This window comes from Macaca mulatta, chromosome 4 (assembly GCF_049350105.2).
Source record: "Macaca mulatta isolate MMU2019108-1 chromosome 4, T2T-MMU8v2.0, whole genome shotgun sequence".
NCBI lineage: Eukaryota > Metazoa > Chordata > Mammalia > Primates > Cercopithecidae > Macaca > Macaca mulatta.
The window spans coordinates 137575394-137595942 of NC_133409.1; the positions used below are offsets into that span (position 1 = coordinate 137575394).

At 44.3% G+C, this 20549-nt stretch overlaps 1 long non-coding RNA gene across 1 annotated transcript; it reads right to left on the reverse strand.

Moving 5' to 3' along the window:
• Window positions 1-4744: 4744 nt before the first annotated feature.
• On the reverse strand, window positions 4745-19952 carry LOC144340745 (uncharacterized). Its single transcript, XR_013417040.1, has 2 exons — window positions 19839-19952; window positions 4745-7462 (listed from the first exon to the last, which is right to left on the reverse strand). It is a non-coding gene; the product is annotated as an uncharacterized LOC144340745 (long non-coding RNA).
• Between the last annotated feature and the right edge of the window lie 597 nt (window positions 19953-20549).

The following is a 20549-nucleotide window of genomic DNA, read 5'->3' on the forward strand; positions in this document are numbered from 1 at the left end:
GCCCACTTTCCCTTGTCCAGCCTTTGTCAATTCCAACTTCCATCCCTTTGCTGAGGCTGTACTTGCTCCCTAGCGTACATTTTCCTTTCCTCCATGCAGGCAAATCGCAGGCACATTGCAAAGATGAATGTAGTGCCTAACTCCTCCATGCCTCTGGAGTTACAAAGCTTTTTCCTAGGCATCTGGGGTTAACACATTGTCCTTTGCTACCTGTCATCTGCTTATTAGAACACAATTTTCTCCCCCTACTTGCAAAAGAAACACTGATGAGCAACTCTAGAAACAAGTGTTATACATTACTACATGCTCCTTATTCCTCCCCAAGGCCCATGGTTCTGTTTCACAGAAAAGGCATGAGGTTTGACTTCAGGGAGGCCTGGGTTCAAATCCAGACTCTGCTATTTACCAGCTGTGTGGCCACAGGCAGTCATACCCTCTATGAGCCTCATCAGTAAAATAAGGATAGGAAGACTACCTCATACATTGTAGACACAAAGATGCACTTCCTAGATTCCCCTTCCAGGACCCATTACAGCCCCCAGTTCTGGGGCTGCAGTCAGCAGACAACCCCCATGTGTTGGCTCCTTCAGGATCTGGCTTGGCGACAGAGCTACACCACTCCCACGGCCTTCCCAGGACAACCTGCATCCAGCTACAAAGCCAGATGGGGGTATATAGGCCCAAGTCATTCCGGCCCAATATTGGACACTGACGGACAATTCCTGCTCTACACTCCACTCAGGGATGACTGAAGCTTTGTAGAGCTTGTGTCACAGTTCAACGACTTCTCTGCACATCCTGCTTCCTCCCCTATCCCCATCCCTGCCCTGGTGTTAACCCCTAATAAACGTCTCTGCTCCAAACTCCATCTCAGCATCTGCTTCTGACAAACCAACCTGTTGCAGAAAATGTAAGAATTGTAATTTATGATCTCAAGGCACCCAGCAACACGCTTGGCACATAGTAGGTGCTGAGAGACCTCACTTCCCTCCTTGCCCCAGTGAGGAATAAATGGAAGGCTCTGTGAAGGCAGTTTGCGTTGAATCTCTCCAAAAGGGTAGGAGAGTCCCAAGAATTCCTATGTGCCAAATTCCTGGAGAGGCTGAGCAGGAAGGAGTCAAAGACACCCAGGCCCCTGTGATTACAGACACATAAGTGGATTCAGATGACCAGGGTATATTGAAACTCACCCCCGCAAGTGGTTGTAGTCAGGGGTGAGTGGAAATCTATACATGGAGTGAATGTTTTCCAGCTCCTCCAGGCACTGCTGCCCTGCGGCCTCCCGCTGTCTGCCCAGGAGTGGAAGACTGCTCAGCTTTGAGGAGTTTTTTCTAAAAAATAACCCCCCGCTATTCTTTGCAGTGTGAAGTGAAAACTTACCTGGATGAGGTTTCACAGGAATCATAAGTTGCTAGAGACAGCGAGAGGAACGCCTGCGCTGAGAGCAAGAAATGAAGCAAGTTCTTGGGGTGCAGAACTAAAGGGAAGTAAGCAACAATTTTTTAAGTGTGGGTCTGACCTCAGAGTCCCAGTACCAACGTCTTCTTGGCATGAGAAACTGAGGTTTGGCCACAAGTCCCTGCTTTGCCTGCCTCTTAAGGGCCCTCATCTGCCTTCACACCAACTCTCCAACCGGAACAACCTGAAGGGTGGTTTCTATTAAGGCCATAATGGAGTACCAGCGACCCAGGGAGAAAGCGCAGCAAATGTCAATACAGTCTTCAGAGCCAGGCAGCTCCCATCCAGCCTCAGCTCTGCCACTTTGTGGCTGTGTGACCTTAGGCAAGTTACTTAACCTCTCTGATCCTCAGCTACCTATTACTATCTTCATTATCATGTTATTCTTGCCATGAAGAGTTAAGATTCCTGGGCAAAAGAATGAGCATGCCTTGAAACAAAAGCAAATCACGTGCTCTGCCCTACTGGCATTCACTAACTAGTACAGGCGGCTGGAGTGTAGAGGTGAATTTCACACAGGAGGTGGCATTCAAGAGACAGCTTGGGGGCAAACTTTGGATGGGCATGGAAAAGAGAGAGAAAGCTGGAAGCATAAAATCTGTGGAAGAAATCACAAAGATAGAAATGGGCGTGGGAAGCTTGTGGGACAGAGAGGAGCCTGGGAGAACCACATGGACGTAGCCTCTGCTTTCCGGCCCTGAGGATTCAAAGGTGAGTGATACACAGTCCAGAAGAGAGAGGAGAAGAGAACAGTCAAGGCAAATCAGGAACCAGCCTGGGAAACAGAGACCCACAGAAGACATTGAGGCAAGCGCATGACTAAGCCTCCCGTGACTGCCAGGTGGGCAGGGCAGGAGGAGGAAACGGATGGCTGAGGAGGCTTTAAGACTTGCCCAGGTAGGCCAGGCCCAGAACTCTCACCCCAGGACTTCTCTGGGGTGCAGGGGGCAGATCAATCTGGGGGCTCCCCCTGACCCAGGCTGATACTGTCAGCACCCCGTACTCCATGGCTGCCCCACAAAGACCCAGTGCCTCTCGAGGAGGCAGCCCTGACCAACCCACACTGCCATGGCTCTCGCTGTGGTTTTCAACAGCAAATGCATTCCACATGGCAGCCAGCCCCGGCTTTCCCTGGCAGGGATGAAGATGCTGTGAAAGGACCCTTTGCCTCCCTGCTGAGTCCCCCCAGAACAAGGCTTCTTTGTCTTCAGCTGCTTCCCTGCAGAGTGAAACCTCGAATGAAGGCCGACCCCAAGCCCCAAGACCACCACCCCAGCCTTCTATGAGCTGGCACCACTATGGGTGCCCACGAGCAACTCCCTTTTCTCCTTCCCCATATCACTCCCAGAATCCAGGACTCAGTCCCTGGGATCCAAGCACCAGCCAAAGAGCCCCAGAAAGGAAAATAACCTTGAAATTGCGGAGTTGGGGGCCAAAATAGAGGCAGGCAAAATGTGGGTACCCCAAAGGCATAGCGGGGAGAGGCCAGCTCTACACTGGGCAGGCCCCTAAAAAGGAGCTGGGGTCCAGGGGCATGAGGGGGCAGTTCAGTGGCTTCACAAGGCAGGCTCACGGCACATGCTGCAGAGCTGCAGGGCACCTGAGCAGACCATACATGCGTCTCCTCACCCCCTTCTGAGCCCCATGCTAGAGACAGACATATGAGCGTGTCATCACAGCCTCTGTCCTAGTGATGATGGCTGGCAGGCCCAATAACCATCACTTTACACCATAAACGCTTTAATGCAAGCGCGTCCAAAGCACAGATGAGCCCAGGAGACAGCAGCTATACTCCTGGGGGCACTGGGACCCCTTCTGTGGTGGACACTGCCATGCACCACCCAGATCCCCCTTCAAGGAAGGACTTGCTTCTGCAGCTGCGGGCAGTGTTAGCAGCAGACAATCCCAGCTGTTGGCCCCTCAGCCATTGACAGCCACAGAGAGCCATCTCCCTCAAGGCCGTGTCCTTTCCCGGGCAGCCCACAGTCAATGATTAAGCAAGACTGGGGGACTGGCAAGAGCCACCTGGGTCAAAAGCAGGTCCACTGTGAAAGGGCCTTGCTAGCTCCAGAGCTCCCCGTGGGGCCAGGGCTGCCACTGGCCTGCCCTGCAGCTTGGATTCTCCCTCTGCCCATGCCTGCTCCCTCTCCCCTTCCCCAGGCACCCAGCCTCCTTAGCACACAAACACCCTCTGGAGTCTGCTTCCCAGGGAATCCAACCTGCAAAAACTTTCCACAAAGAGGTGGCAGTGTTTTCCGTCACGTGTGGGGTCCCAGGCAGAAAGCACACCCTCTGGTGCCACTCCTGCATCAGCAGCTGATCAAGAAGTGTCCCCAGGTCCACAGAGCTGAGTCTAGTGGGTGACTAGTGTATAAAGGGCAATAGGGACCTTTTTCTATATTGGGCTTTTTCTAAAAGCACTTTTCTGTTGTTAATCTGTCTTTTGTTACGGGGTCTCAGCCATGAACCTTGCAATGGGTAAGGAAAATACACTGCTTTTCTCCCCTACAACAGCAGTGGGGTGGGGTTGGGGTTGGGGCTGTATTTCAATATTTCAGAGTTATATTGATTGGCAGCTTTTAGAAACAAGAAGCCTGGTTGGGAGCTCTGGCCTTGCCTCTTTGAATCATTCTGCAAACTTTGACATCTCGTAAGCTCTTCAATTCTACATTCTCTCCTTCCTCAGTAAATGACTTGCTTGCAACACTGTGGTGAGAAGCAAACTCAATCATATATGCAAAAGTGCCTGGAACTCAGGAAATGCTCAATGCCTTTATTTCTTTACTCTCCATATAATGGGTCTTTGTCAATCAAGGCTACCAATGAAGAAACGGAGTCCCCCGTAAAGCAAAGATGAGTCTGACAGTGTACACACTGAGTAACCAACCTCCTTGCCTGACCACACCTTTCATGCCCCATTCCACCCACCTGGACCCCAGCCCACTCTCACACCGTGGGGCAGGGGCCAGCATCTGGAGGGCTCCAGAATGCATTCTGTTCTGTAGGAGAATAGTCAGGCTCCAGGAGATCCCTTCCTGACTTGGTCTGTAGCCCAAAAGGGTGCAAAGATGGGAAGAGGCATGGGTTTGGGTATTCAGAGCTCCGAGGAAGCTGAACCGGAGCCAGGGCAGAGAGGGGCTGAGACAAGCCTGGACTGGGCGGGAGGGGGTGGGGCGTGGGGTGGGGGAGGGCAGGTGCCTGCCACCACCTATCACCACATCTGGGAGTCAGCGAACATGAGGCCCCAGAATGGGAGAGAACAAGGGAGGAAATTAGAGACAAAACGTGAACTTCATAAAGATTTTATTCAAGCAAACTCCAAAAGCAGCTGCAACCCCATAATGGCAGCCAAAGCTGGCTTTCTGATTTTTCACTTTGATTAATTATCTAATGACTTGCAGGGCTCCCTGCTGCTTTATGACTTGCACGTTTTTCTGTTTCTTTTTCCCTCCACCCCCACCTTCCTGCTCTGTTCTGATCCTCATCATCTAGAGCCTGCCTCCCCAGGAAACCAGCTCCACCCCAGCTCCTCTGTGTCAAGGGAAGGCTGAGTTACTGATGCGAATCTTCTGGACCCCATCTGCTCTGGTTGAGCAGGTGGTTCCGGGAGTATAAAGAATTAGGGAACTGCCCTGTTCCTCGGAAGCTCTCGGTCAAGGTGGGACAGACCCTTTTTTCATTCACACACCAGGTACAGAAGATGAATGTCTCCATGGCCAGCCATGTAGCGAGGGCTCTAGCAGAGGCAAGGGCAATGCATCCGAGGGGCGTGACGGGGCATCTCCAGCGCTGATAGAGCAGCTGAGGATGGCTTCTCAGAAGAGCTGCTGACCATGCTGGGTGTGGTGGGATGTGCTTGCCCGAGAGAGGAGAAGACAGGATGAAGTTGTTCCAGGAAGACAGAGAAGCTCATGGCAGGGGACAAAGGAATAAGATTGCCCGCTGGGGGTCAAGGGAGACGGTAACAGATGGGCATGTGGCTAGTGGGGACCCAGAACTAACGATCAGGCCAGTGGTCAGAGAAAAAACAAGAGCAAATGATTCTTAGCTGGTTTTCCCTTGCAAGAGAACCCAAAGCAGGCCCTGAGCTGATCATGGAGTCTGGGTCTAATTTGAGATATGGCAGGCAAAAGATTTGGGTCTTGATCCTATGGATAATGGGAGTAAGATATTGACTTGGGCTGAATTCTCCTAGGGACAGACCCTGAGCCAAGGATTTTGAGATGCGTGACCACCGCAGGGTTTGTGAACAGTTTACCACTGAGGGCACCTGGGACCTCTGAGAGCCTGTGTAGGGCATGCCTCATAGTTGCCCCACACCGGTGAGAAAGCCAGGGTATGTATGCGCCATGGCATCCATGAAGGAATGCTCCCCAGAGTGGACTCCCTGGGGCTTCCAGCCAAGTCCGCAGGCAGCCAGTCACAGTTGCTGCAGCAGAACCCCACCAGTGTGCACAGGAATGGAGGCGGCCAGGGACGTGTCCCTTACAGACACGGCCAAATGGAAATGTAGCTCTCATTTCCCACCATAGTGAGATATCCAGGTGGCCTGGTGAGCTCTACAGTGAGAGGATAAAAATGCCACCCAGGGCTAGGGGCTGGGGGAAGGGCAGTCCGAGCTGACTTGACAAAGGCACAGACTTCATAGGTGTAGGAAGGAAGTGAGAAGATGCCAGACAAGAATGAAAGTCATTTTTAAAGGGCTTGGATCAATGGTGGGATGTGCAAAATTGTCACGGAAGAAACCATTCATGCCCCATTCCAGGAGTCTGACAGGAAGCGACGGGAAGTGGGGCCGGGTGAGTGGGTCCCTGCTAGGTACACTCGAGAGCTACCCAGAGTCCTCAGGGCTCAAGCTCTTTGTTCCTGAGGCTGAGACAGCCCCGGAGGCCTGCGGCTCCATGGAAGGCCCAGCCCTGCCCTCCCTGGGCTGCCTTCATGGTGATCAGGCTGTGGGCAAGCAAACCAGGAGGGGGCGTTCCCTCTCCCACCCTGCCACAGCCTCTGCCTGTCCTCACTATGCCACCCCCAGACCCTCTCCCACCCTGCCACGGCCTCTGCCTGTCCTCACTGTGACACCTCTTGATGCATCAGGATAAGCCTTTGCTTCAAGGAACAAAACAGCCTGACTGCAGTTGCTTAAATAATAGAATTTATCATTTCTCATAACGAGAAGTCTAGAGGTCAGGGGCCCCTGGGTGGGTTAATTCAGCCCCATGGTGATGCCAAGGCTTATTGAGGTTTTTCTTTGTGGTCACAAGATGGCTGTCACACACCAAACGTTACCTTCTTCACAGAACCGTGGGTGAAGGCAGGCTGGAGTGGGGAAGGAAGTTCCTCCTCTCCTTACAAGAGAGGGGTGAGATTAAGCACCCTTATATCCCATTGGCCAGTAATGGCTTACACATTCATCACCAAAACAATCACTGGCAAAGGGAAATGAGAGGGGGATGCCCCTCTCATGAGTGAAATTGTGTTCCTGTAGCAGGATCGGGACATTGGGTGTGACCAGCATGGTCTGCCACTCTGACTTCAGAATTCTCTCAAACCAATATTTGAGTGTGCAGGCCTTGTGGAAGTCAAGTAGGGGTGAAATGAAACTTATCTCCAAATGTTTGCCTTACTGGGCATCTCAGGGTTCTCTCTTAGTCCTCTCCCTTGATGGTTTAATAAACCCCAATGACCTCATTCTCTTAAACCCTAATAACCCCATTCATTAAGGTGTAACTAACAAACAATGTTCAATCATTATTCCAACCCAGGGATTTGCATTTTAACACAAAATGAGAAAGCTTAATCCTGAGATTTCCAATTAACCTTTCAGGAGGTCACTGACATGGTCCCTCATTTCATTATTTCTAACACTATGAAGACATCATATGTTTGCCTGTTATTAGGTCCTATAGGTAAGCTCAGAATAGGGTTCCTCTGATCTGGATGAGTGTGTTGCAGTATCTGGTTGTCTCTTCTGGTCTGAAGTTCTCAGTGGTGGCTACATGGATCTCTGAATGATAAAGATAGGAAAATAGATTAGTAAATAAATGCAGTTTGTTCGGCAGACAAAATATTCCCAAACGTATATCCATGAGGGAAAAAAATTTTAATGATAAAAGTTTATTTGATGGTAATGAGTGTTGCTTTAATGCCAGCAATACATGCCATGGGTTCATAGGCAACCACATTCTGGGGGCTCAGGAAGACCCCCCCACCCAGGCTCCCCTGAAACCTCATTCTGCACTCGGCCTTTTCCTCCCTTCACAGACAGGCAGGAAGGAGGGGAGGGAAGATGAACCTACCACCAAACCAGAGAAGGCTGGGGCAGGAGTGGGACAGGGCGTCCGACCATGGAGCTTCATGGAGAGTGGCTGGGGAGGGGCTAGGAAGAGTGGTCCAGCATCCAGCACACACGGGTTGGCAGGGTGGTAGTGGCCATTCAGACAGAGGACTTCAGAATCATGGTATGGAGGAAGCAGTTCGGGGCATATTCAGGAATAAGCAAGTGGCTTATTATTATTTACTGCACAACAGAAAAGAAACAGGCTTAGAGCCGAGGATATGGGAATTGCTACAACAGACACTTTGGGGTTTCTAAATATTAAATGGCTTCATCCCCAACTCATTTGGTGAATGTGAGTAAGTCAGGGTGGGACTCTCTCTAAGCCCCTGTGGTTTTATTTCCAGTGGAAGCCAGGCCAGGGCAGGCCAAGGATGAGCTGCGGGGGTCAGGACAGAGCCAGGAAGCAAGTAGAGCCAGAAAGGGCCACCATCTAGGGCCACATGCAAGGAAGGTTTGGCCAGCTGGGGCAGGCTTCACCTCCCCAGGAAGTCCATGGACCATTGGCAGGAGGACACACCTTGAGTGGCAGAGAATCCCAGAGGAGGTGGAGTGGCATCGGGGCGAGACTTCACAATGCCTCCTGAGTAAGGAAGTCAAAGTGTGCAAGACCAAGGAGGAGCTTGCAGGAGCACAGCCACCTGGACTGGGCAGGAAGGATGAGTTGAGCCATCCACAGTCTGGGAGAGATGAGTGGGTGGCACCATCCGCTGTCCAGAGGGAGCTGTTTCTCCCTATCTGGCCATGAGCTCAAGTAACAGCTCCTTCTACTCTTGCCACATTGTGCACCTCTGGGCAGGGCCTGCCCTGGAGGCTCTGGCTGGGCCAACAGCGAAAAACCTCTTAAACCACATCAAAAACCCCTGAAAGATGATTAGAATCTTGATTTCAGATGTCATTGCTCCCTTTTTACTCCTTCAGGTGGGACTAAAGCAGCACTAGTAACCTGAAACCTTCTGATGTCCAAATTATTATGCTGAAAGTGAAACCGAGTCCTGCTAGCAGCAGGCGGATGCTTCCCAGTGAGCACAGGGCCCTCTGAGCGAGTGAGGTAATGATTGCCAGGTGCAGGTACAAACTCTTTCCCTGTCTGGGTCAGCAGCATCCCTAGGCCCTGTCTGTGCTGATGTCCACCTGCACGCACACAGGGGTTCTTAACTCACACTAGAAAAGTTGGGACATGAGGAGCGCCCCAGTTTAGCACACAGTGAAGTCATGTCTAGCTCTTGCCATAATCCTTTAACATCTGCTGTGGTCGGGAAACCCACAAATGTAAGTGCTGGAAGAACCTTTAGGTATATAGTCTCATCCACTGGTTTAAAAAGCCTTATACAATCCCTATCAAAATTCCATTAGCATTCTTCACAGAAATAGTAAAAACAATTCGGAAATGCATATGGAAACATAAAAGATTTCAAATAGCCAAAACAATGTTGAGAAAGAAAAACAAAGTTGGAGGCATCACATTTTCTGATTTAAAATAATATTAAAATAATATTACAAAGCTATAGTAATCAAAACATTATGGTATTGGCATGAAAGCAGACACACAGAACAGTAGAACAAAACAAAGAGCCCAGAAAGAGGTCTAAACATATTCAGATAACTAATTTTTGACAAGGGCACCAAGAGAGCACAATAAGGAAAGGACAGTCTCTTCAATAAATGGTCCTGAGAAAACTGAATTTCCACATGCAAAAGAATAAGATTAGACCCTTATTTAACATCATACTCAAAAATCAACTCAAAATGGATAAAAGACCTAAATGAAAGATCAGAAACTATAAAACTTCACCTCCTAGCCATTAGCTTTCACAATGATTCTCAGGATATCACACCAAAAGCTCAGGCCACAAAAGCAAAAATAAATAAATGGGACTACATAAAACTAAAAAGCTCCTGCACAACAAAGAAAACAAACAGCAAAATGAAATTGCAGCCCACAGTTTGGGAGAAAATATTTGCAAAACATATATCTGATAGCAGGTTAGTATCAAAACTTTATAAAGAACTGATACAAATCAATAGTAGAAAACCACAAAAAAAAAATTTAATGGGCAAAAGACCTGAATAAATACTTCTCCAAAGAAGACATAAAAATGGCCAACAGGTGATTATGCAAAGATGCTCAACATCCCTGGTCATCAGGTAAATGCAAATCAAAACCACTATGAGATATCACATTATGCCTGTTACAATGGCTAATATCAAAAAGTCAAAAGACACCATATGCTGGCAAGGGTGTGGAGAAGAGGGCGTTCTTGGACACAGTTGGTGGGATTGTAGGTTGGTGCAGCCATTATGTAAAACAGTATGGAGGTTTCTAAAGAAATTAAAACTAGCACTACCAAATGACCTAGCAATCCCTCTCCTGGACATATACCCAAAGGAAATGAAATTGCCACCTCCTAAAAATATCCGCCCTCCCATGTTCATTGCAACATTATTCACAATAGCTAAGACATGGAAACAACCAAAATGTCCATCTTCAGATAAGTGGATAAAGAAACTGTGATATAGGCAGAAGGCACAAGATAGCTGACTAGAGACATTAGACACCTGCCCTCTTCAGAAAGAGAACTAAAGTTATGAATAGAAAAACTGACCTTGAATAGAACGTCTAGGAGAGAACAATTGTGATCAGCCAGGAGCCTGAAGGGGCTCAGTATTGCAGGGAATCAGTAAGTGAGAGAACTTCAGTGGTCCACACCCTTCCCACACAGACTGTTGTAATTTAAACCACAAAAGAGCTCCTCTACCACAGAAACCCTGACGCTAGCTAGGCAGTGATTTGGAGACCCCACAAGGACATTGCACCAGTCAGGGAACTTGCGCTGAGTCACTTTCCACACTCCCAACCCCTAGACCTAAGCAGCTAGGGCACCATTGTGAGAGCACAGTCATCACAAGACTGCACCATGACCTGGGAACCACAGCCTCCATAGGTCCATCCAGGATCCCCCACTGACATCCCCCAGTGTCCACTGGGAGGGCTACAGAGGCATGGCACTGGCTGGACCCCACAGTGCTGAGGGGTCTCCAGTACACTAGGGAATACGACAATCCGAGGAAAGGATGGTGCAGCACACCGAAAAGGGATCTCCTAAGGCAAAGAAAACCAAAGTGTAGGCTTTCCAGAGCCCGAGAGCTCCCTGTCTGGGGCTGTGAGGAGTGACCCTGCCCACAGCAGCAGCACAAACTCTGTGCTCAGCTTCACAAGAGGCAAGTGAGATCCCTTCCCACCAGCAGAGTGGCCTCAGTGATCAGGCTCAGGTATAGAGAAAACAGGAACCCTTTTCCCAATTCACACACCGCTGAAGGCACAGACACTGGTGCTACCACCAGAGGCTGAGGCAAGCGAGCTGGAAAGTTGCCTGTATGAGGCTATGAGTGGCAACTGCACCCCCAGTGGTGATGTGGCCTCCATGCCATGCTCATGCATGAAAGGCAGGTCCTTCCCCAGCTGCTTGGCACTGTGGTGCTGCTGCTGCTAAGAGTAAGTGAGCCTGAGAGCTGGATATCTTCAGCTGTGGGTGGCAACCCAATACCACACCACCAGTGTGCACTTTTTGGCATCCAGAGAGTTGCCCCATTGCCCAGAGAGTTACCCCAGTACTGCCATTGCCCACACCACACCAACTACCTAGGGACCCAAGAACCTGCTCACCCACCCAGCCAACTGCCACTATTGGCATCTGAGCAAGCCACCAGGAGGCCCCGAAATAGGCCTGCCTGGTTCTTGTAACATCAGTGCCAGTGTACACTACCTTGGGTCCCAAGAACAGGCACATTCAGCTCACTGCCACCACCACTCGGGCCCACTTGTTATCCCTGTCCACCTGGCATCCCTGTTCCCAGCAAATTTCACTGTAACCTCCACCGATAACCATACGTTAAACCACCAAGGAGATCACAGATACAACTGATGCTGTTTACAGCCAAAGAAATCACACTGAGGCTATACTATTGCATGCACCCAGAATCATAGCCAAAGGACCCTATCCAATCAACACAACTGATACATCTTCAGGGGAAAAAAAAAAAAAAAAAAAACCCTATGAAAGCAAATTCAAAAACTGGAGGAAGAGACTATAACATCAGATGCATTGACACCAACATAGGGACACAGGAAGCATAAAAAAGCAAGGAACTATGACATCTCCAAAGGAACACAATAATTCCCCAGCAATAGATCTCAATCAAAAAGAAACTCACGAAATCCCAGAAATTCAAAATTATGATATTCAAGAAGCTCAGTGAGATACAAGAGAATTCTGAAAGACAGTACAAAGAACTCAGAAAAACAATAAAGGATATGAATGAGAAGTTTACCAAAGAGATGAATAAAAAAGAATCTAACAAATCATGGAACTGTAGAACTCCCTGAATGAAATACAAAATACACATGAAAGCTTCAACATTAGACTAGATCAAGCAGGAGAGAAAATCTCAGAACTTGAAGACAGGTCTTTTGAAATAAACCAGCCAGTCAAAAATAAAGAGAAAAGAATGAACAGAGTCTTCATGACATATGAGACACCACAAAGCTACCAAATCTATGAATTATTGGTATTCTCAAAGATGAAGGGAGAACAAGTGTTCAAAGATCTATTTAACAAATTAAGTAACAGATAAAAATGTCTCAAGTCTAGCAAGAGATTTAGACGTCCAGATATAGGAGGCCCAGCAATTCCCAATCAAATACAATGCAAAAAAGGTCTCCACCACACATTATAGGAAAACTGTCTAAAGTCAATGACAAAGAGAAAATTCTAAAAACTGTAAGAGAAACGTATCTAGTAACCTAAAAAGGAGTCTGCATCGCACTAACAGTGGACTTCTCAGCAAAAACCTTATAGGCTAGGAGAGAATAGGATGATGTATTTAAAGTACTAAAAGAAAAAAAAAACTGACACTCAAAGATACTACATCCAGCAAAATTATCCTTCATAAATGAAGGAGAAATAAAGTCCTTCCCAGACAAGTGCTGAGGCAATTCATCACCACTAGACTGGCCTCACAAAAAATACTCAAGGGAGTCCTAAACCTGGAAGCTAAAAGTTGACAGCTGCTATTGTGAAAACATACACAAATATGAAATTCACTAATAAAGCAAACACAAAAATGAGAAATATTTGAAAAACTCAAATGGTACCACCACAGAAAATCAGCAAATGACAAGGACAATCAATAAGTGAAAAAGAAAGAAACAAAGAATATACAAAACAACCAAAAAACAATGAACAATATGATGGAAAAAAACCTCATATATCAGTAATAACCCTGAATGTAAATAGATTAAATTCTAGATCTTAAAAGTTGTAGCCTGGCTGAATGAATTTAAAAAAACATAATCTATATGCTGCCTACATGAAATTCACTTTACCTGAAAATACATATATAGACTGAAAGTAAAGGGATGGAAAAAGATATTCCATGCAAACAGAAACCAAAAGCAAACAGGAGTCGCCATACTTATACCAGAAAAACAGACTTTAAGTCAAAAACAGTTTAAAAAAAGACAAAGTCATTATGTATTGATAAAGGGATCATCCCAGCAAGAGATATAACAATTCTAAATATATATGCACCCAACACTAGAGCACCCAGATTCATAAAGCAAATACTACTACATCTAAAGAAAGAGAGAAACTCCAATACAATAATAGCAGAAGATTTCAACACTGCACTCTCAACATTAGACAGATCATCTAGATAGAAAATCAACAAAGAAACATTGGACTTCAATGGGACTGTTGATCAAATGGACCTAACAAACATCTACAGAACATTTTATCCAACAACTGCAGAATATATATTTTTCTCATCAGCACATAGAACATTCTCGAGGACTGACCACATGTTAGGCCACAAAACAAGTCTAAAAACATTTCAAAAAATAAAAATTATACCAAGTATTTTCTCAGATCATAAAAAAATTAAACTAGAAATCAATACCAAGAGGAACTTTGGAAACTATATAAATACATGGAAATTAAACATCATGTTCCTGAACAACCATTTTGGTCAATGAAGAAATTAAGATAGAAATCAAAAAATTTCTTGAATCATGGAAAATAGAAACACAACATACCAAAACCAGTGGGACACAGCAAAAGCAGTGCTGAGAGAAGTTTATAGCAATAAATGGCTTTATTTTAAAAAAATGAAAAAGAAAAAGATTTCAAATAAACAACGTAAAGATGCACCTCAAGGAACTAGAAAAGCAAGAAAAAACAAAACCCCAAATTAGCAGAAGAAAAGAAACAATAAACATCAGAGCACAACTAAATGAAATAGAGACTAAAAAAACCACAATAGAACAAGAAAACAAAAATTGGTTCTTCAAAAAGATAAACAAAATTGATAAACCATTAACTACACTATGCAAGAAGATAGAAGATCCGAATAAACAAAGTCAGAAATGAAAAAGGAGATATTACAACTGATACCACAAAATACAGACATCATCAGAAACTCTTATGAACAGCTATATGCTAACAAACTGGAAGACCTAGAGGAAACTGACAAATTCTTGGAAACATACAACCTACCAAGATTGAATCAGGAAGAAACAGAAGACCTGAATAGACCAATAATGAGTAACAAAATTGAATCGGTAATTTAAAAAAAAAAAAAAAAAAAAAAAAAGGTCTCTCGACAAAGAAAATCCCAGAACCAGATGGATCCACTGTGGAATTCTACCAAATGTATAAAGAAGTATTAATACTAATCATCCTCAAACCATTGCAAAAAAATTAAAGAGGAAGGAATCTTCCTTCATTCTATGAGGCCAGCATTACCCTAACAACAAAACCAGACAAGGCACAAGAGAAAAAGAAAACTATAGCCAATATCCCTAAGGAACATAGACGCAAAAATCCTCAACAAAATACTAGTAATCCAAATCCAACAGCATATCAAAAAGATAATACAACAAGATAAAATGAGATTTATCCCAGGGATGCAAGGATGGTGCAACATATGAAAATCAATAAACATGATACATCGCATCAACAGAATGAAGGACAAAACCATAGGGATCATTCATTTCAATAGAAACAGAAAAGGTGTTTAACAAAATTCAATGCCTTTCATGACAAAAACTCTTAGCAAACTAAACATAGAAGAACTATACTTCAAAATAATGAAGGCTGTATATGACAAACTCACAGCTAACATCATACTGAATAGGAAAAAGTTGAAAGCCTTTCCTCTAAGAACTGGAACAAAACAAGGATTCCCACTCTCACCACTCCTATTTAACATAGTACTGGAAGTCCTAACCAAAGCAATCAGGCAAGAAAAAGCAACGGCATCAAAATTGGAAAAGAGCAAGTCAAATTATCTCTCTTCGTGGGTGGCAAGATCTTATATCTAGAAAAAACAAATGACTCCACCAGAAAACTCTTAGAACTCATAAACAAATTCAGTAAAATTTCACGATACAAAATCAACAAACAAAAATCAGTAGTTTCTATACACCAACAATGAAATAGCCAAAAAAGAAATCAAGAGAGCAATCCCATTTACAAGAGCTACTATAAAAAAAAAAAATATATATATATATATATATATGAATAAATTTAACCAAGGAGGTAAAACATCTCTATAAGGAAAACCAGAAAACACTGATGAAAGAAATTGAAGAGGGCACAAACAAATGGAAAGATATCCCATGCTCATGGATCAAAAGAATTAATTTTGTTAAAATGATCATACTACCCAAATCAATCTATAGATTCAATGCAATCCTTATCAAAATACCAATGTCATTTTGACAGAACTGGAAAAAATTATCCTAAAATTTGTATGAAACCAAAAAAGCCCAAATTGCCAAAGCAATCCTGAGCAGAAAGAACAAAGCTGGAGACAACACAGTATGCAACTTCAAAACACATTACAAGGATATAATAACCAAAACAGCATGGTATTGATATAAAAACAGACACATGGACCAAAGTAACAAAATAGAGAATACAGAAATAAAGGCACATATTTACAGGCAACTGATCTTCAACAGAGCTGCCAAGAACATCTACTGGGAAAAGGACACACTCTTCAATAAATGGTGCTGGGAATACTGGATAACCATATGCAGAAGAATGAAACTGAACCTCAATCTCTCACCATATACAAAAGTCAATTCAAGATGGATTAAAGGCCTAAATATAAGATCCAAAACTATGAAACTGCTAGAACAAAACAGGAAAAACTCTTCAGGACATTGGTCTAGGCAAAGGTTTTATGGCTAAGACCTCAAAAGCACAAGCAACAAAACAAAAAATGTATCAGTGGAACTATATTCAACTTGAAAGCTTCTGCACAGCAAAAGAAACAATAGAGTGAAGAGACAACCTCTTGAATGAGAGAAAATATTTGCAAACCACTCTTCTGACAGAGGACTAACATCCAGAATATGTAAGGAATTCAAATATCTCAACAGTGAAAAACCAAATAATCCCATTAAAACGTGGGCAAAGGACATGAATAGACAATTTTCAAAAGAAGACATACAAATAGCCAACAGATATATTTTTTTAAATGCTTGACATCACTAATCATCAGGGAAAGGCAAATTCAACCTACAATGAGGTATCATTTCACCCCAGTCGAATGGCTATTACTAAAAAGACAAAAAAAAAAGAATAGATGCTGGAGAGGATGCAAAGAAAAGGGAATTCATACACTGTTGAATGGATGGAAATGTAAATTAGTACAACCACTATGGAAAACAGTATGAAGATTTCTCAAAAATCTAAAAATAGAACTACCATACAATCCAGCAATCCCACTACTGGGTATCTATCCAAAAGAAAAGAAATAAGTATACCAAAGGGTTAGCTGCATTCACACATTTATCACAGCACTATTCACAATAGCAAAGACATGAAATCAACCTAAGTGCCCATCAATGGATGAATGGATAAAGAAAATGTGGTACACAGACACAGTGGAATACTATACAACAAAAAAAAAGAATGAAATCATGACATCTGCAGCAACATGGATGGAACTGGAAGTCACTGTGTTAAGTGAAATAAGCCAGGAACAGAAAGACAAATACTGCATATTCTCACTCATATGTGAGAGCTAAAAAACTTGATCTCATAGACACAGAAAATAGAACAATAGATACCAGAGACTGGCAAGAGTGGCAGGGGGTGGGAGAGGGGATGAAGAGAGGTACAAACATACAGTTAATAGAAGAAATAAGTGTTAATTATTGATAGCAGACTAGGCCAACTATCTTTAGCAATGATATTATGTCGATTTCAAAGTAACTAGAAGAGGGGATTTGAAATGATACCAACATAAAAATGATAAACACTCAAGATGACGGACACCCCAGATACCCTGACTTGATCATTACTCATTCTATGCATGGAACAAACTCTCACACGTACCCTATAAATGTGTAAAGTATAATAAGTAAAAGGGAACAAAAGAAAATATGATATATAGATGATAGATAGACAGACGATAGATAGATGATAGGTAGATATAGATAGAAGATAGATATAGATAGATGATAGATAGATGACAGATGATAGATAGATAGATATAGATAGATAGATGATAGATGATAGATAGATAGATGATAGATGATAGATAGATAGATATAGACAGATGGAGATAGATAGATTAGATAGGCAGATATAAGTGGGATATTATTGATCCCTATTGATCCCTAAAAAAGAATGAGACCTTGCCATTTGCCATTTGTCACGATGTGGGTAAGCCTGGAGGACATTATGCTAAGTGAAATAAACCAGGCACAGAAAGAAAAATATTGCATGATCTCACTTATATGTGGAATTTTTTTTTTTTTTTTTTTTTTTTTTTTTTTTTTTTTTTTTGAGACAGAGTTTCGCTCTTGTCGCCCAGGCTGGAATGCAATGGTGTGATCTCGGCTCACTGCTACCTCCACCTCCCAGGTTAAAGTGATTCTCCTGCCTCAGCCTCCCAAGTAGCTAGGACTACAAGTATGTGCCACCACGCCCAGCTAATTTTTGTATTTTTAGTAGAAATGGGGTTTCACCATGTTGGCCAGGCTGGTCTCAAACTCCTGACCTCAGGTGATCTGCCTGCCTCAGCCTCCCAAAGTGCTGGGATTACAGGTGTGAGCCACCATGCCCAACCTGGAATCTTTTTTACAAATCAAATACAGGGAGATAGAGAACAAAACAGTGGTTACCTGGGGTTGGGGTGGGAGGTGAGGAGGAAATGAGAAGATGTAGGTCGAAAGACACAAAGTAGCAGGTATGTAGGATAAACAAGTCTAGAGCTCTAATGTACAGCATGAGATTTACAGATAATAAAATTGTATTTGGGATTCCTGCTAAATGAGTACATTTTAGCTGCTCTTGTCACAAAAACAATAAACATGGGTAACTATATAAGGTGATGAATACATTAATTTGTTTTCCTATAGTAACCTTTTTACTATCTATATGTCTCCCATAACATCGTGCTGCGTACCTCCAATATACACAATACAATTTATTTTTTTCAAATTAAAAACAAAAAGAAAGGCTCGTTTTTAAAAACTTTAAATGTTTTTTCCAGACCTCAGAGTCTAAAACAGATAGAAGGTGGGGGATCTTGAAGAGGAGAAAAGATGGGGTTCCACTCCCCTTCAGCAGGGCCAGAGGTAGCCCCTGCGAAATTTTTTTGAAACTATTCCTTGCACAGCTCAGAGAAAAGCAACAAGTTGCTTGTATCACACAGCCTGTTAAGAGAGGCACTACAATACAAACTCAGGATTTAGTGCTCCTAGTGCCAAACCTTGTTGCTTCTACCACCCAACCTCCAAACCAAGCTGCTGAAAAGTCAAAATCATTACACTTTGTTCCTGGAGACCACCAGAACTACAGAGATTCCAGACAGAAGCAGCTATAAATGCAAATGCTGTGACAATAACAGGTCTATTGAAATGTATGCATACTGGGCCTCCAAAATCAGAAACGATAATTATTTCTAAACCATAACAATAATTAAACATTATAGTCTGATTTTTGGTTTTTCTTTTTCTTTCCTTCCTTCCTTCCCTCCCTCTTCCCTCCCTTCCTTCTTTCCTTCCTTCCTTCCTTCCTTCCTACCTTCCTTCCTTCCCTCCTTCCTTCCTTCCCCTTTTTTCTGTGGCAAAATTTATTCAATATCTTCAGTCTGTCCAAGAAACAATCTTAAGAAATTCTCTCATCCCACCCCCACCACCACCCTGGTTGCTGCCCTGGTTCAGCCTCTCACCTTCCCTGGCTCCCACCCGACCTCTGTCCTGCATCCAAGCTTCCTGTCCCTTGAGGCACAGGGTAGCATCTTAGCACCAACAGGATTTGAATGAACTTCCCTCCTGTCTTAGTCCATTTGTGCTGCAATAACTAAATACATTAGCCTGGGCAATTTATAAATAATAGTAATTTATTTATCACGGCTCTGGAGGCTGGGAAATCAAAGATCAAAGTGCCAGCAAATTCAGTGTCTGCTGAGGGCTTGCTCTCTGCTTTCAAGATGGCACCTCTTGCTGCATCCTCACGTGGTAGAAGGGACAGATGCTGTGTCCTCACATGGTGGAAGGGGAAAAGAGTAGAAGGGCATCTCGGCACTCCCTTCAACCTCATTTATAAGAGCATTAATCCATTCAAGAGAACAGAGCACTCATTACCTAATCGCTTCCCAAAAGGCCTCACCTCTTAATACTATCACATTGGGTATTAGGTACCAACATACGAGTTTTGGAGGGACACAGACACGGAAGCCATAGCATCTCCCTCCTCCCCTCCACTCTGGGCAGTCCTAAGCCCTCCTGTGACAGGGCCCCATCATACTCATTGGCCGAGGGCGGGAGTGTCTCCTCCATGAGGTTAAGTTCAAAAGGTGTGGGCTCCAAATGCCTCAGCCTCCCTTAATAACCCCATACAGCCCATCATAGTTACCTCAGCCAAACCATCTCGGAACTCTTTCTGTTTTCAGCCTAAATCTCTTTTCAAGGTAGTAAGTTCTCAATATTTACTCTCACATCTGTGTTTTAATTGTCTGAACTCACCTCCTCTGAGGCTCCAGCAGTGCTGGCTTTGGGATGGGGTCGGAGGCCTTAACTCCAGCGAACAGTTCACAGTTCCCTTATCCAGCCCCTTGTGATGGTTTCCGCATCTGTAAAATGGAGATCATAGTCGCTGCTGCATAGGATTATTGTGAGGGGCTAAATGCAATTATGCATTGTAAACGCCAAGTACAATGCCTGGCTCTGAATAAGTGCTCAATAAATGTTAGCTTTTAAAAATAGCACCCTGGATGACTTTAAGGCCAAAGAGGAAAGAAAATAATATTTCTTAAGCTCCCCTACTGGCAAGGCATAGTGCCAGGTTTTCTCATATGTTATGTCACTTAATCTTCTCAGCTACCCCTATGGCTATACTATACATTTTGATCCCAATTTTTACCATTTTATAAATCAGGAAATGGAGGAACTGTGAGGGCAACTTGCCCAGGATTTCTAAATGAGTCAGACCTCTTTTGGTTGCAAATGTTCAAAGCCAAATTGGACAGCCTTACACAAAAAGGGACACTTGATGGTTCCGGAAATACAACAAAGTGTTTAAGAACCAAACCATGCATGGGAAAGGCAAGGGGCAGCCAAGCCTCAGAGCAACTAGAAGCAGTGGCTCAGATGCCACCAGGCCTGTTTCTCCCCCTCTCATCTTTGCTCTCACTGCAGACTGGCTTTCTGCACATGGCAGGGAGTGTGTCTGCCTAT